The sequence below is a fragment of the Camelus ferus genome, chromosome 20 (assembly GCF_009834535.1).
Source record: "Camelus ferus isolate YT-003-E chromosome 20, BCGSAC_Cfer_1.0, whole genome shotgun sequence".
NCBI classification, from domain to species: Eukaryota; Metazoa; Chordata; class Mammalia; order Artiodactyla; family Camelidae; genus Camelus; species Camelus ferus.
Window position 1 is genome coordinate 349,256 of NC_045715.1, and position 14,558 is coordinate 363,813.

Consider the following 14,558-nt stretch of genomic DNA (forward strand, 5'->3'; position numbering starts at 1 on the left):
TTTGCAGAGAAATCCTGTTGGAACGAGTTCCACAAAATATACTTTCAATTTACATAGATTCTCCCACCGTGACATTCCGTGTTCCGAAAATGCTACATTCATCACACATTCGACAAACATTCATTGCTGAGTTGTTGACATATGGATTAGCAAACTTTAATTCACCATACATGGCACATTTCCACCTAGAAAGGTTTACACTGAGTTCGCAATTTTGTCCTAAAGCCAGATTCCAAAAACAGGCAGTATTTATGGAAATATCCTCTTGGAGTGAGTTTCTCCAATAAACATGTAATTTACATAGATTTTCTCATCGTGACATTCTGTGTTCCAAACACGCTACATGCATCATGGATTCGACAAACATTCATTACTGAGTTGTGAGGATGTGTATTACCGAACTTTCATCCACCATACTAGCCATAATTTCAGTGAGAATCATTTATGCTGATTTTGCATCCTTTTCCAAATGCCTGTGTAGAGAATGAGGCAGATTGTGCTGAACAATCCTGCTGGAGCTAGTTCTAACCAATAGACATGTAACTTACATTGTTACCTCACCGTGACTTTCCATGTTCCAAACACGCTAGATGCATTACACATTCGACAAATATACATTACTGAGTTGTGGACATGTAAATTACCAAATTTTCATCAGTATATAGGGCATATTTGCACCTAGATTAATTTACTCTGAATTCGCAAATTTTTCTTAACACCATATTCGAAAATGTGGCAGATTTTGCAGAAAAATCGTCTTGGATCGATTTCTATCCAATAGACATATAATTTACATAGTTTCCCTCACAGTTACATTCTGTGTCCTGAACACGCTACATTCATCACGGATTCGACAAACATTCAATACTGAGTTGTGAGCATGTGGATTACCAAACGTTCGTCCACCATACAAGGCATATTTACCCCTAGAAACATTTACTCTGAATTCGAAAATTTTTCTAATGTCAGATTCGAAAAACAGGCTGTAATCACAGAAAAACCCTCTTGGAGCGAATTTACTCAATAGACATTTAGTTTACATTGCTTCCCTCATGTGACATTCCATGTTATGAACATGCTGCATGCATCACAGTTTGGACATTCATTTCTGAGCTGTGAGCATGTAGATTACCAATCTTTCATCCACCATACAAGGCATATTTACACCTAAAAATATTTATTCTGAGTTCACAGCATTTTCATAACGGCAGTTTGGATAATCAGGCAGTTTTCGCAGGAAAATTCTCTTGGAGAGAGTTCTACCCCATAGACATGTAATTAACATATATTCCCTCCCCGTGAAATTCCGTGTTCCGAACACACTACATGCACCATGGACTCGACAAATATTCATAACATAGTTGTTAGCATGTGGATTACCTAACTCGAATCACAATAGAATTCATATTGAAACTTAGACGCATTTTTTCAGATTTCACAGCGTTTTCCTTATGCCAGTTTGGAAAATGAGTCAGATTTCACAGAAAAATTCCCTTGGAGATGGCTCTACCCAAAAGACATGTTATTTTCAGTTTCCCTCACCGTGACATTCTGTGTTGCAAACACGCTACTTGCATCAAGGATTCGACAAACATCCATTACTGAGTTGTGAGCATGTGATTACCAAACTTTCATCCACCATACAGTGCACATATACACCTAGAAGCATTTACTCTTATTTCACAGCTTTCTCCTAATGCCACATCCATAAATGAGGCCGATTTCAAAGTAAAATCCTCTTTGAGTGTTTTCTACCCAATAGACATCTTATTTACATATTTTTCCTCACCGTCACATTCCATGATCCGAACATGCTACATGCATCACGGATTCTAAAAATATTCAATACTGAGTCATAAGCATGTGGATTAGCGAACATTCATCCACCATACAAGGCATATTTACAGCTAGAAATATTTACTCTGAGTTCGAATGTTTTACATAACACCAGATTCGAAAAACAGGCAGTATTCACAGAAAAACCCTCTTGGAGCGTATTTACCCAATGGACATGTAATTTACAGTGCTTCCCTCACGTGACATTCCATGTTATGGACACGCTGCATGCCTCACGGATACGACAAACATTCATTACTGAGTTCTGAGCATGTGGATTACTGAAATTTCATCACCATATAAGGCATAATTTCACCTAGATATATTGAAAGGGATTTTGCAGCTTTTCAAAATGGCAGTTTCGAAAATGAAACATATTACATGGAACAATTTTCTTGGAGAAAGTTCTACCAAATACACATGTGATGTACAAAGTTTTTCTCACCGTAACATTTTGTATTCTGAACACGCTGCATGCATCACTGTTTAGACAAATATTCTCTTCTGAGTTTTTATAATGCGGATTACAGGATTTTCAAAAATCGTATAATGTTTATTGACACTTAGAAACATTTACTCAGATTTCACAGCTTTTTTCTTACACCAGTTTCGAAAATCAATCAATTTTCATGGAAAAATCCCCCCGGAGCGCGTTCTACCCAATATACATGTAATTTACATTGTGTCCCTCACCGTGACATTCCATGTTCCAAACAAGCTACATGGATCACAGATTCGACAAACATTCTTTAATGAGTTGTGATCATGTGGATTAACAAACTTTCATCCACCATACAAGGCATATTTCCACCTAGAAGCATTTTCTCTGATTTCGCAGCTTTTTCCTAACACAACATCTGAAAATGAGGTAGATTTTGAAGAAAAATCCTCTTAGTAGCGATTTCTACCCAAAAGAAATTTAATTTACATAGTTTCTCTCACCGTGACCTTCCGTGGTTTGAACACACTTCATGCATCTCTGATTCGACAAATATTCATTACTGAGTTGTTGACATGTGGATTACCGAACTTTCATCACCATACAGTTCATAATTACACATAGAAACAATTACTCATTTTTCACCAATTTTCCAAATGCCAGTATCGAAAATAATGCAGATTTTGCAGAGAAATCCTTTTGGAACGAGTTCTACAAAATAATCATTTCATTTACACAGATTCTCCCACCGTGACATTCCGTGTCCCGAACATGCTACATGCATCAGTGATTCGACAAACATACATTTCTGAGTTGTGTTCTTGTGGATTATTGAACTTTCATCATCATACAGGGCATATTTACACATTGAAACATTTACTCTTTTTTATTAGCTTTTTAATATGACTAGTTTTGAAATGAGGGAGATTATGCAGAAAAATCCTCTTAGAACAATTTCTACCCAATAGACTTATAATTTACATACTTTCCCTCACAGTGACATTCCATGATCTGAACACAATACATGCATCAAGGGTTCGATAAACAATCATTACTGAGTTGTTGACATATGGATTAGCAAACTGTCATCCTCCATACAAGGCACATTTCCACCTAGAAACACTTACTGTTATTTCACAAGATTGTCCTAATGCCTAATTCCAAAAACAGGCAGTATTCACGGAAATAACTTCTTGGAGCGTGTTTACCCAATAAACATGTAATTTACATAGATTTTCTCATCATGACATTCTGTGCTCCGAACACACTACATGCATCATGGATTCGACAAACATTCATTACTGAGTTGTGCGGATGTGTATTACCGATCTTTCATCCACCATACTAGTCATACTTTCAGTGAGAATCATTTACTTTGATTTTGCATCCTTTTCCAAATGCCAGTTTAGAGAATGAGGCAGATTGCCCAGAAAAATCTTCTTGGAGCTTGTTCTAACCAATAGACATGTAACTTTCATTGTTTCCTCACCATGACATTCCATTTTCCAAACACGCTACAAGCATTATGGATTCGACAAACATTAATTACTGAGTTGTGAGCATGTGGATTAGCGATCTTTCATCCACCATACAAGGCATATTTACACCTAGAAATATTTTCTCACGTTTCGCAGCATTTTCCTAACGCCAGTTTCGAAAATCAGGTAGTTTTCTCAGAAAAATACTTCTGGAGCGTTTTCTATTTAATAGACATGTAATTTACATTGTGTCCCTCACCATGACATTCTGTGTTACAAACACTCTGCATGCATCACAGATTCGACAATCTTCCATTACTGAGTTTTGGGCATGTGGATTAAAAACTTTCATCCTCCATACAAGGCATATTTACACCTAAGTATATTTATTCTTATTTCACAGGTTTTTCTAACTCCAGATTCGAAAATCATATAGTTTTCACAGAAAAATACTCTTGGTGTGAGTTCTACCCAATAGACATGTAATTTCCATAGTTTACTCTCCCTTAATATTCCGTGTTCCGAACACATGACAGGCTTCACTTTTGACAAATATCCACTTCCGTGTTGTTAGTATGTGGTTTACTGAACTTTCATCCCCCATAGAATGTATATTGACACCTAGAAACATTTAAACAAATTACTCAGTTTTCCTAGTGCCAGTTTCAAAAATCAGGCAGATTTCGCCGAAAGATTCTCTTGGACCTAGTTCTACCCAATAGACATGTAATTTACATAGTTTTTCTCACCGTAAAATTCTGTGTTCCGAACACACTACATGCATCACTGATTTGACAAATATTCACTTCTGAATGTTTAGAATGCGGATTACCATATTTTCAATAATCATACAAGGTATATTGACACCTATAAGCTTTACTCAGATTTCACAGCATTTTCCTTACACCAGTTTTGAAAATCAGGCAATTTTCATGGACAAATCCACCTGAAGCGAGTTCTACCCAATATACATGTATTTTACATTGTGTCCCTCACTGTGACATTCCATGAGCAAACACGCTACATCCATCACAGTTTCAACAAACATTCTTTAATGATTTGTGAGCATGTGGATTATCAAACTTTCATCCACAATACAGCGCATACTTACACATAGAAACTTTTACTCAGATTTAGCTGATTTTCCAAATGCCAGTATGGAAAATAATGCAGATTTTGCAGAGAAATCCTGTTGGAACGAGTTCCACAAAATATACTTTCAATTTACATAGATTCTCCCACCGTGACATTCCGTGTTCCGAAAATGCTACATTCATCACACATTCGACAAACATTCATTGCTGAGTTGTTGACATATGGATTAGCAAACTTTAATTCACCATACATGGCACATTTCCACCTAGAAAGGTTTACACTGAGTTCGCAATTTTGTCCTAAAGCCAGATTCCAAAAACAGGCAGTATTTATGGAAATATCCTCTTGGAGTGAGTTTCTCCAATAAACATGTAATTTACATAGATTTTCTCATCGTGACATTCTGTGTTCCAAACACGCTACATGCATCATGGATTCGACAAACATTCATTACTGAGTTGTGAGGATGTGTATTACCGAACTTTCATCCACCATACTAGCCATAATTTCAGTGAGAATCATTTATGCTGATTTTGCATCCTTTTCCAAATGCCTGTGTAGAGAATGAGGCAGATTGTGCTGAACAATCCTGCTGGAGCTAGTTCTAACCAATAGACATGTAACTTACATTGTTACCTCACCGTGACTTTCCATGTTCCAAACACGCTAGATGCATTACACATTCCGACAAATATACATTACTGAGTTGTGGACATGTAAATTACCAAATTTTCATCAGTATATAGGGCATATTTGCACCTAGATTAATTTACTCTGAATTCGCAAATTTTTCTTAACACCATATTCGAAAATGTGGCAGATTTTGCAGAAAAATCGTCTTGGATCGATTTCTATCCAATAGACATATAATTTACATAGTTTCCCTCACAGTTACATTCTGTGTCCTGAACACGCTACATTCATCACGGATTCGACAAACATTCAATACTGAGTTGTGAGCATGTGGATTACCAAACGTTCGTCCACCATACAAGGCATATTTACCCCTAGAAACATTTACTCTGAATTCGAAAATTTTTCTAATGTCAGATTCGAAAAACAGGCTGTAATCACAGAAAAACCCTCTTGGAGCGAATTTACTCAATAGACATTTAGTTTACATTGCTTCCCTCATGTGACATTCCATGTTATGAACATGCTGCATGCATCACAGTTTGGACATTCATTTCTGAGCTGTGAGCATGTAGATTACCAATCTTTCATCCACCATACAAGGCATATTTACACCTAAAAATATTTATTCTGAGTTCACAGCATTTTCATAACGGCAGTTTGGATAATCAGGCAGTTTTCGCAGGAAAATTCTCTTGGAGAGAGTTCTACCCCATAGACATGTAATTAACATATATTCCCTCCCCGTGAAATTCCGTGTTCCGAACACACTACATGCACCATGGACTCGACAAATATTCATAACATAGTTGTTAGCATGTGGATTACCTAACTCGAATCACAATAGAATTCATATTGAAACTTAGACGCATTTTTTCAGATTTCACAGCGTTTTCCTTATGCCAGTTTGGAAAATGAGTCAGATTTCACAGAAAAATTCCCTTGGAGATGGCTCTACCCAAAAGACATGTTATTTTCAGTTTCCCTCACCGTGACATTCTGTGTTGCAAACACGCTACTTGCATCAAGGATTCGACAAACATCCATTACTGAGTTGTGAGCATGTGATTACCAAACTTTCATCCACCATACAGTGCACATATACACCTAGAAGCATTTACTCTTATTTCACAGCTTTCTCCTAATGCCACATCCATAAATGAGGCCGATTTCAAAGTAAAATCCTCTTTGAGTGTTTTCTACCCAATAGACATCTTATTTACATATTTTTCCTCACCGTCACATTCCATGATCCGAACATGCTACATGCATCACGGATTCTAAAAATATTCAATACTGAGTCATAAGCATGTGGATTAGCGAACATTCATCCACCATACAAGGCATATTTACAGCTAGAAATATTTACTCTGAGTTCGAATGTTTTACATAACACCAGATTCGAAAAACAGGCAGTATTCACAGAAAAACCCTCTTGGAGCGTATTTACCCAATGGACATGTAATTTACAGTGCTTCCCTCACGTGACATTCCATGTTATGGACACGCTGCATGCCTCACGGATACGACAAACATTCATTACTGAGTTCTGAGCATGTGGATTACTGAAATTTCATCACCATATAAGGCATAATTTCACCTAGATATATTGAAAGGGATTTTGCAGCTTTTCAAAATGGCAGTTTCGAAAATGAAACATATTACATGGAACAATTTTCTTGGAGAAAGTTCTACCAAATACACATGTAATGTACAAAGTTTTTCTCACCGTAACATTTTGTATTCTGAACACGCTGCATGCATCACTGTTTAGACAAATATTCTCTTCTGAGTTTTTATAATGCGGATTACAGGATTTTCAAAAATCGTATAATGTTTATTGACACTTAGAAACATTTACTCAGATTTCACAGCTTTTTTCTTACACCAGTTTCGAAAATCAATCAATTTTCATGGAAAAATCCCCCCGGAGCGCGTTCTACCCAATATACATGTAATTTACATTGTGTCCCTCACCGTGACATTCCATGTTCCAAACAAGCTACATGGATCACAGATTCGACAAACATTCTTTAATGAGTTGTGATCATGTGGATTAACAAACTTTCATCCACCATACAAGGCATATTTCCACCTAGAAGCATTTTCTCTGATTTCGCAGCTTTTTCCTAACACAACATCTGAAAATGAGGTAGATTTTGAAGAAAAATCCTCTTAGTAGCGATTTCTACCCAAAAGAAATTTAATTTACATAGTTTCTCTCACCGTGACCTTCCGTGGTTTGAACACACTTCATGCATCTCTGATTCGACAAATATTCATTACTGAGTTGTTGACATGTGGATTACCGAACTTTCATCACCATACAGTTCATAATTACACATAGAAACAATTACTCAGTTTTCACCAATTTTCCAAATGCCAGTATCGAAAATAATGCAGATTTTGCAGAGAAATCCTTTTGGAACGAGTTCTACAAAATAATCATTTCATTTACACAGATTCTCCCACCGTGACATTCCGTGTCCCGAACATGCTACATGCATCAGTGATTCGACAAACATACATTTCTGAGTTGTGTTCTTGTGGATTATTGAACTTTCATCATCATACAGGGCATATTTACACATTGAAACATTTACTCTTTTTTATTAGCTTTTTAATATGACTAGTTTTGAAATGAGGGAGATTATGCAGAAAAATCCTCTTAGAACAATTTCTACCCAATAGACTTATAATTTACATACTTTCCCTCACAGTGACATTCCATGATCTGAACACAATACATGCATCAAGGGTTCGATAAACAATCATTACTGAGTTGTTGACATATGGATTAGCAAACTGTCATCCTCCATACAAGGCACATTTCCACCTAGAAACACTTACTGTTATTTCACAAGATTGTCCTAATGCCTAATTCCAAAAACAGGCAGTATTCACGGAAATAACTTCTTGGAGCGTGTTTACCCAATAAACATGTAATTTACATAGATTTTCTCATCATGACATTCTGTGCTCCGAACACACTACATGCATCATGGATTCGACAAACATTCATTACTGAGTTGTGCGGATGTGTATTACCGATCTTTCATCCACCATACTAGTCATACTTTCAGTGAGAATCATTTACTTTGATTTTGCATCCTTTTCCAAATGCCAGTTTAGAGAATGAGGCAGATTGCCCAGAAAAATCTTCTTGGAGCTTGTTCTAACCAATAGACATGTAACTTTCATTGTTTCCTCACCATGACATTCCATTTTCCAAACACGCTACAAGCATTATGGATTCGACAAACATTAATTACTGAGTTGTGAGCATGTGGATTAGCGATCTTTCATCCACCATACAAGGCATATTTACACCTAGAAATATTTTCTCACGTTTCGCAGCATTTTCCTAACGCCAGTTTCGAAAATCAGGTAGTTTTCTCAGAAAAATACTTCTGGAGCGTTTTCTATTTAATAGACATGTAATTTACATTGTGTCCCTCACCATGACATTCTGTGTTACAAACACTCTGCATGCATCACAGATTCGACAATCTTCCATTACTGAGTTTTGGGCATGTGGATTAAAAACTTTCATCCTCCATACAAGGCATATTTACACCTAAGTATATTTATTCTTATTTCACAGGTTTTTCTAACTCCAGATTCGAAAATCATATAGTTTTCACAGAAAAATACTCTTGGTGTGAGTTCTACCCAATAGACATGTAATTTCCATAGTTTACTCTCCCTTAATATTCCGTGTTCCGAACACATGACAGGCTTCACTTTTGACAAATATCCACTTCCGTGTTGTTAGTATGTGGTTTACTGAACTTTCATCCCCCATAGAATGTATATTGACACCTAGAAACATTTAAACAAATTACTCAGTTTTCCTAGTGCCAGTTTCAAAATCAGGCAGATTCGCCGAAAGATTCTCTTGGACCTAGTTCTACCCAATAGACATGTAATTTACATAGTTTTTCTCACCGTAAAATTCTGTGTTCCGAACACACTACATGCATCACTGATTTGACAAATATTCACTTCTGAATGTTTAGAATGCGGATTACCATATTTTCAATAATCATACAAGGTATATTGACACCTATAAGCTTTACTCAGATTTCACAGCATTTTCCTTACACCAGTTTTGAAAATCAGGCAATTTTCATGGACAAATCCACCTGAAGCGAGTTCTACCCAATATACATGTATTTTACATTGTGTCCCTCACTGTGACATTCCATGAGCAAACACGCTACATCCATCACAGTTTCAACAAACATTCTTTAATGATTTGTGAGCATGTGGATTATCAAACTTTCATCCACAATACAGCGCATACTTACACATAGAAACTTTTACTCAGATTTAGCTGATTTTCCAAATGCCAGTATGGAAAATAATGCAGATTTTGCAGAGAAATCCTGTTGGAACGAGTTCCACAAAATATACTTTCAATTTACATAGATTCTCCCACCGTGACATTCCGTGTTCCGAAAATGCTACATTCATCACACATTCGACAAACATTCATTGCTGAGTTGTTGACATATGGATTAGCAACTTTAATTCACCATACATGGCACATTTCCACCTAGAAAGGTTTACACTGAGTTCGCAATTTGTCCTAAAGCCAGATTCCAAAAACAGGCAGTATTTATGGAAATATCCTCTTGGAGTGAGTTTCTCCAATAAACATGTAATTTACATAGATTTTCTCATCGTGACATTCTGTGTTCCAAACACGCTACATGCATCATGGATTCGACAAACATTCATTACTGAGTTGTGAGGATGTGTATTACCGAACTTTCATCCACCATACTAGCCATAATTTCAGTGAGAATCATTTATGCTGATTTTGCATCCTTTTCCAAATGCCTGTGTAGAGAATGAGGCAGATTGTGCTGAACAATCCTGCTGGAGCTAGTTCTAACCAATAGACATGTAACTTACATTGTTACCTCACCGTGACTTTCCATGTTCCAAACACGCTAGATGCATTACACATTCGACAAATATACATTACTGAGTTGTGGACATGTAAATTACCAAATTTTCATCAGTATATAGGGCATATTTGCACCTAGATTAATTTACTCTGAATTCGCAAATTTTTCTTAACACCATATTCGAAAATGTGGCAGATTTTGCAGAAAAATCGTCTTGGATCGATTTCTATCCAATAGACATATAATTTACATAGTTTCCCTCACAGTTACATTCTGTGTCCTGAACACGCTACATTCATCACGGATTCGACAAACATTCAATACTGAGTTGTGAGCATGTGGATTACCAAACGTTCGTCCACCATACAAGGCATATTTACCCCTAGAAACATTTACTCTGAATTCGAAAATTTTTCTAATGTCAGATTCGAAAAACAGGCTGTAATCACAGAAAAACCCTCTTGGAGCGAATTTACTCAATAGACATTTAGTTTACATTGCTTCCCTCATGTGACATTCCATGTTATGAACATGCTGCATGCATCACAGTTTGGACATTCATTCTGAGCTGTGAGCATGTAGATTACCAATCTTTCATCCACCATACAAGGCATATTTACACCTAAAAATATTTATTCTGAGTTCACAGCATTTTCATAACGGCAGTTTGGATAATCAGGCAGTTTTCGCAGGAAAATTCTCTTGGAGAGAGTTCTACCCCATAGACATGTAATTAACATATATTCCCTCCCCGTGAAATTCCGTGTTCCGAACACACTACATGCACCATGGACTCGACAAATATTCATAACATAGTTGTTAGCATGTGGATTACCTAACTCGAATCACAATAGAATTCATATTGAAACTTAGACGCATTTTTTCAGATTTCACAGCGTTTTCCTTATGCCAGTTTGGAAAATGAGTAGATTTCACAGAAAAATTCCCTTGGAGATGGCTCTACCCAAAAGACATGTTATTTTCAGTTTCCCTCACCGTGACATTCTGTGTTGCAAACACGCTACTTGCATCAAGGGATTCGACAAACATCCATTACTGAGTTGTGAGCATGTGATTACCAAACTTTCATCCACCATACAGTGCACATATACACCTAGAAGCATTTACTCTTATTTCACAGCTTTCTCCTAATGCCACATCCATAAATGAGGCCGATTTCAAAGTAAAATCCTCTTTGAGGTGTTTTCTACCCAATAGACATCTTATTTACATATTTTTCCTCACCGTCACATTCCATGATCCGAACATGCTACATGCATCACGGATTCTAAAAATATTCAATACTGAGTCAGAAGCATGTGGATTAGCGAACATTCATCCACCATACAAGGCATATTTACAGCTAGAAATATTTACTCTGAGTTCGAATGTTTTACATAACACCAGATTCGAAAAACAGGCAGTATTCACAGAAAAACCCTCTTGGAGCGTATTTACCCAATGGACATGTAATTTACAGTGCTTCCCTCACGTGACATTCCATGTTATGGACACGCTGCATGCCTCACGGATACGACAAACATTCATTACTGAGTTCTGAGCATGTGGATTACCTGAAATTCATCACCATATAAGGCATAATTTCACCTAGATATATTGAAAGGGATTTTGCAGCTTTTCATAATGGCAGTTTCGAAATGAAGCATATTACATGGAACAATTTTCTTGGGAGAAAGTTCTACCAAATACACATGTAATGTACAAAGTTTTTCTCACCGTAACATTTTGTATTCTGAACACGCTGCATGCATCACTGTTTAGACAAATATTCTCTTCTGAGTTTTTATAATGCGGATTACAGGAATTTTCAAAAATCGTATAACTGTTATTGACACTTAGAACATTTACTCAGATTTCACAGCTTTTTTCTTACACCAGTTTCGAAAATCAATCAATTTTCATGGACAAATCCCCCCGGAGCGCGTTCTACCCAATATACATGTAATTTACATTGTGTCCCTCACCGTGACATTCCATGTTCCAAACAAGCTACATGGATCACAGATTCGACAAACATTCTTTAATGAGTTGTGATCATGTGGATTAACAAACTTTCATCCACCATACAAGGCATATTTCCACCTAGAAGCATTTTCTCTGATTTCGCAGCTTTTCCTACACAACATCTGAAAATGAGGTAGATTTTGAAGAAAAATCCTCTTAGTAGCGATTTCCTACCCGAAAAGAAATTTAATTTACATAGTTTCTCTCACCGTGACCTTCCGTGTTTGAACACACTTCATGCATCTCTGATTCGACAAATATTCATTACTGAGTTGTTGACATGTGGATTACCGAACTTTCATCACCATACAGTTCATAATTACACATAGAAACAATTACTCAATTTCACCAATTTTCCAATGCCAGTATCGAAAATAATGCAGATTTTGCAGAGAAATCCTTTTTGGAACGAGTTCTACAAAATAATCATTTCATTTACACAGATTCTCCCACCGTGACATTCCGTGTCCGAACATGCTACATGCATCAGTGATTCGACAAACATACATTTCTGAGTTGTGTTCTTGTGGATTATTGAACTTTCATCATCATACAGGGCATATTTACACATTGAAACATTACTCTTTTTTTATTAGCTTTTAATATGACTAGTTTTGAAATGAGGGAGATTATGCAGAAAAATCCTCTTAGAACAATTTCTACCCAATAGACTTATAATTTACATACTTCCCTCACAGTGACATTCCATGATCTGAACACAATACATGCATCAAGGGTTCGATAAACAATCATACTGAGTTTGTTGACATATGGATTAGCAAACTGTCATCCTCCATACAAGGCACATTTCCACCTAGAAACACTTACTGTTATTTCACAAGATTGTCTAATGCCTAATTCCAAAAACAGGCAGTATTCACGGAAATAACTTCTTGGAGCGTGTTTACCCAATAAACACGTAATTTACATAGATTTTCTCATCATGACATTCTGTGCTCCGAACACACTACATGCATCATGGATTCACAAACATTCATTACTGAGTTGTGCGGATGTGTATTACCGATCTTTCATCCACCATACTAGTCATACTTTCAGTGAGAATCATTTTTCTTTGATTTTGCATCCTTTTCCAAATGCCAGTTTAGAGAATGAGGCAGATTGCCCAGAAAAATCTTCTTGGAGCTTGTTCTAACCAATAGACATGTAACTTTCATTGTTTCCTCACCATGACATTCCATTTTCCAAACACGCTACAAGCATTATGGATTCGACAAACATTAATTACTGAGTTGTGAGCATGTGGATTAGCGATCTTTCATCCACCATACAAGGCATATTTACACCTAGAAATATTTTCTCACGTTTCGCAGCATTTTCCTAACGCCAGTTTCGAAAATCAGGTAGTTTTCTCAGAAAAATACTTCTGGAGCGTTTTCTATTTAATAGACATGTAATTTACATTGTGTCCCTCACCATGACATTCTGTGTTACAAACACTCTGCATGCATCACAGATTCGACAATCTTCCATTACTGAGTTTTGGGCATGTGGATTAAAAACTTTCATCCTCCATACAAGGCATATTTACACCTAGGTATATTTATTCTTATTTCACAGGTTTTTCTAACTCCAGATTCGAAAATCATATAGTTTTCACAGAAAAATACTCTTGGTGTGAGTTCTAACCCAATAGACATGTAATTTCCATAGTTTACTCTCCCTTAATATTCCGTGTTCCGAACAACATGACAGGCTTCACTTTTGACAAATATCCACTTCCGAGTTGTTAGTATGTGGTTTACTGAACTTTCATCCCCCATAGAATGTATATTGACACCTAGAAACATTTAAACAAATTACTCAGTTTTCCTAGTGCCAGTTTCAAAAATCAGGCAGATTTCGCCGAAAGATTCTCTTGGACCTAGTTCTACTAACCCAATAGACATGTAATTTACATAGTTTTTTCTCACCGTAAAATTCTGTGTTCCGAACACACTACATGCATCACTGATTTGACAAATATTCACTTCTGAATGTTTAGAATGCGGATTACCATATTTTCAATAATCATACAAGGTATATTGACACCTATAAGCTTTACTCAGATTTCACAGCATTTTCCTTACACCAGTTTTGAAAATCAGGCAATTTTCATGGACAAATCCACCTGAA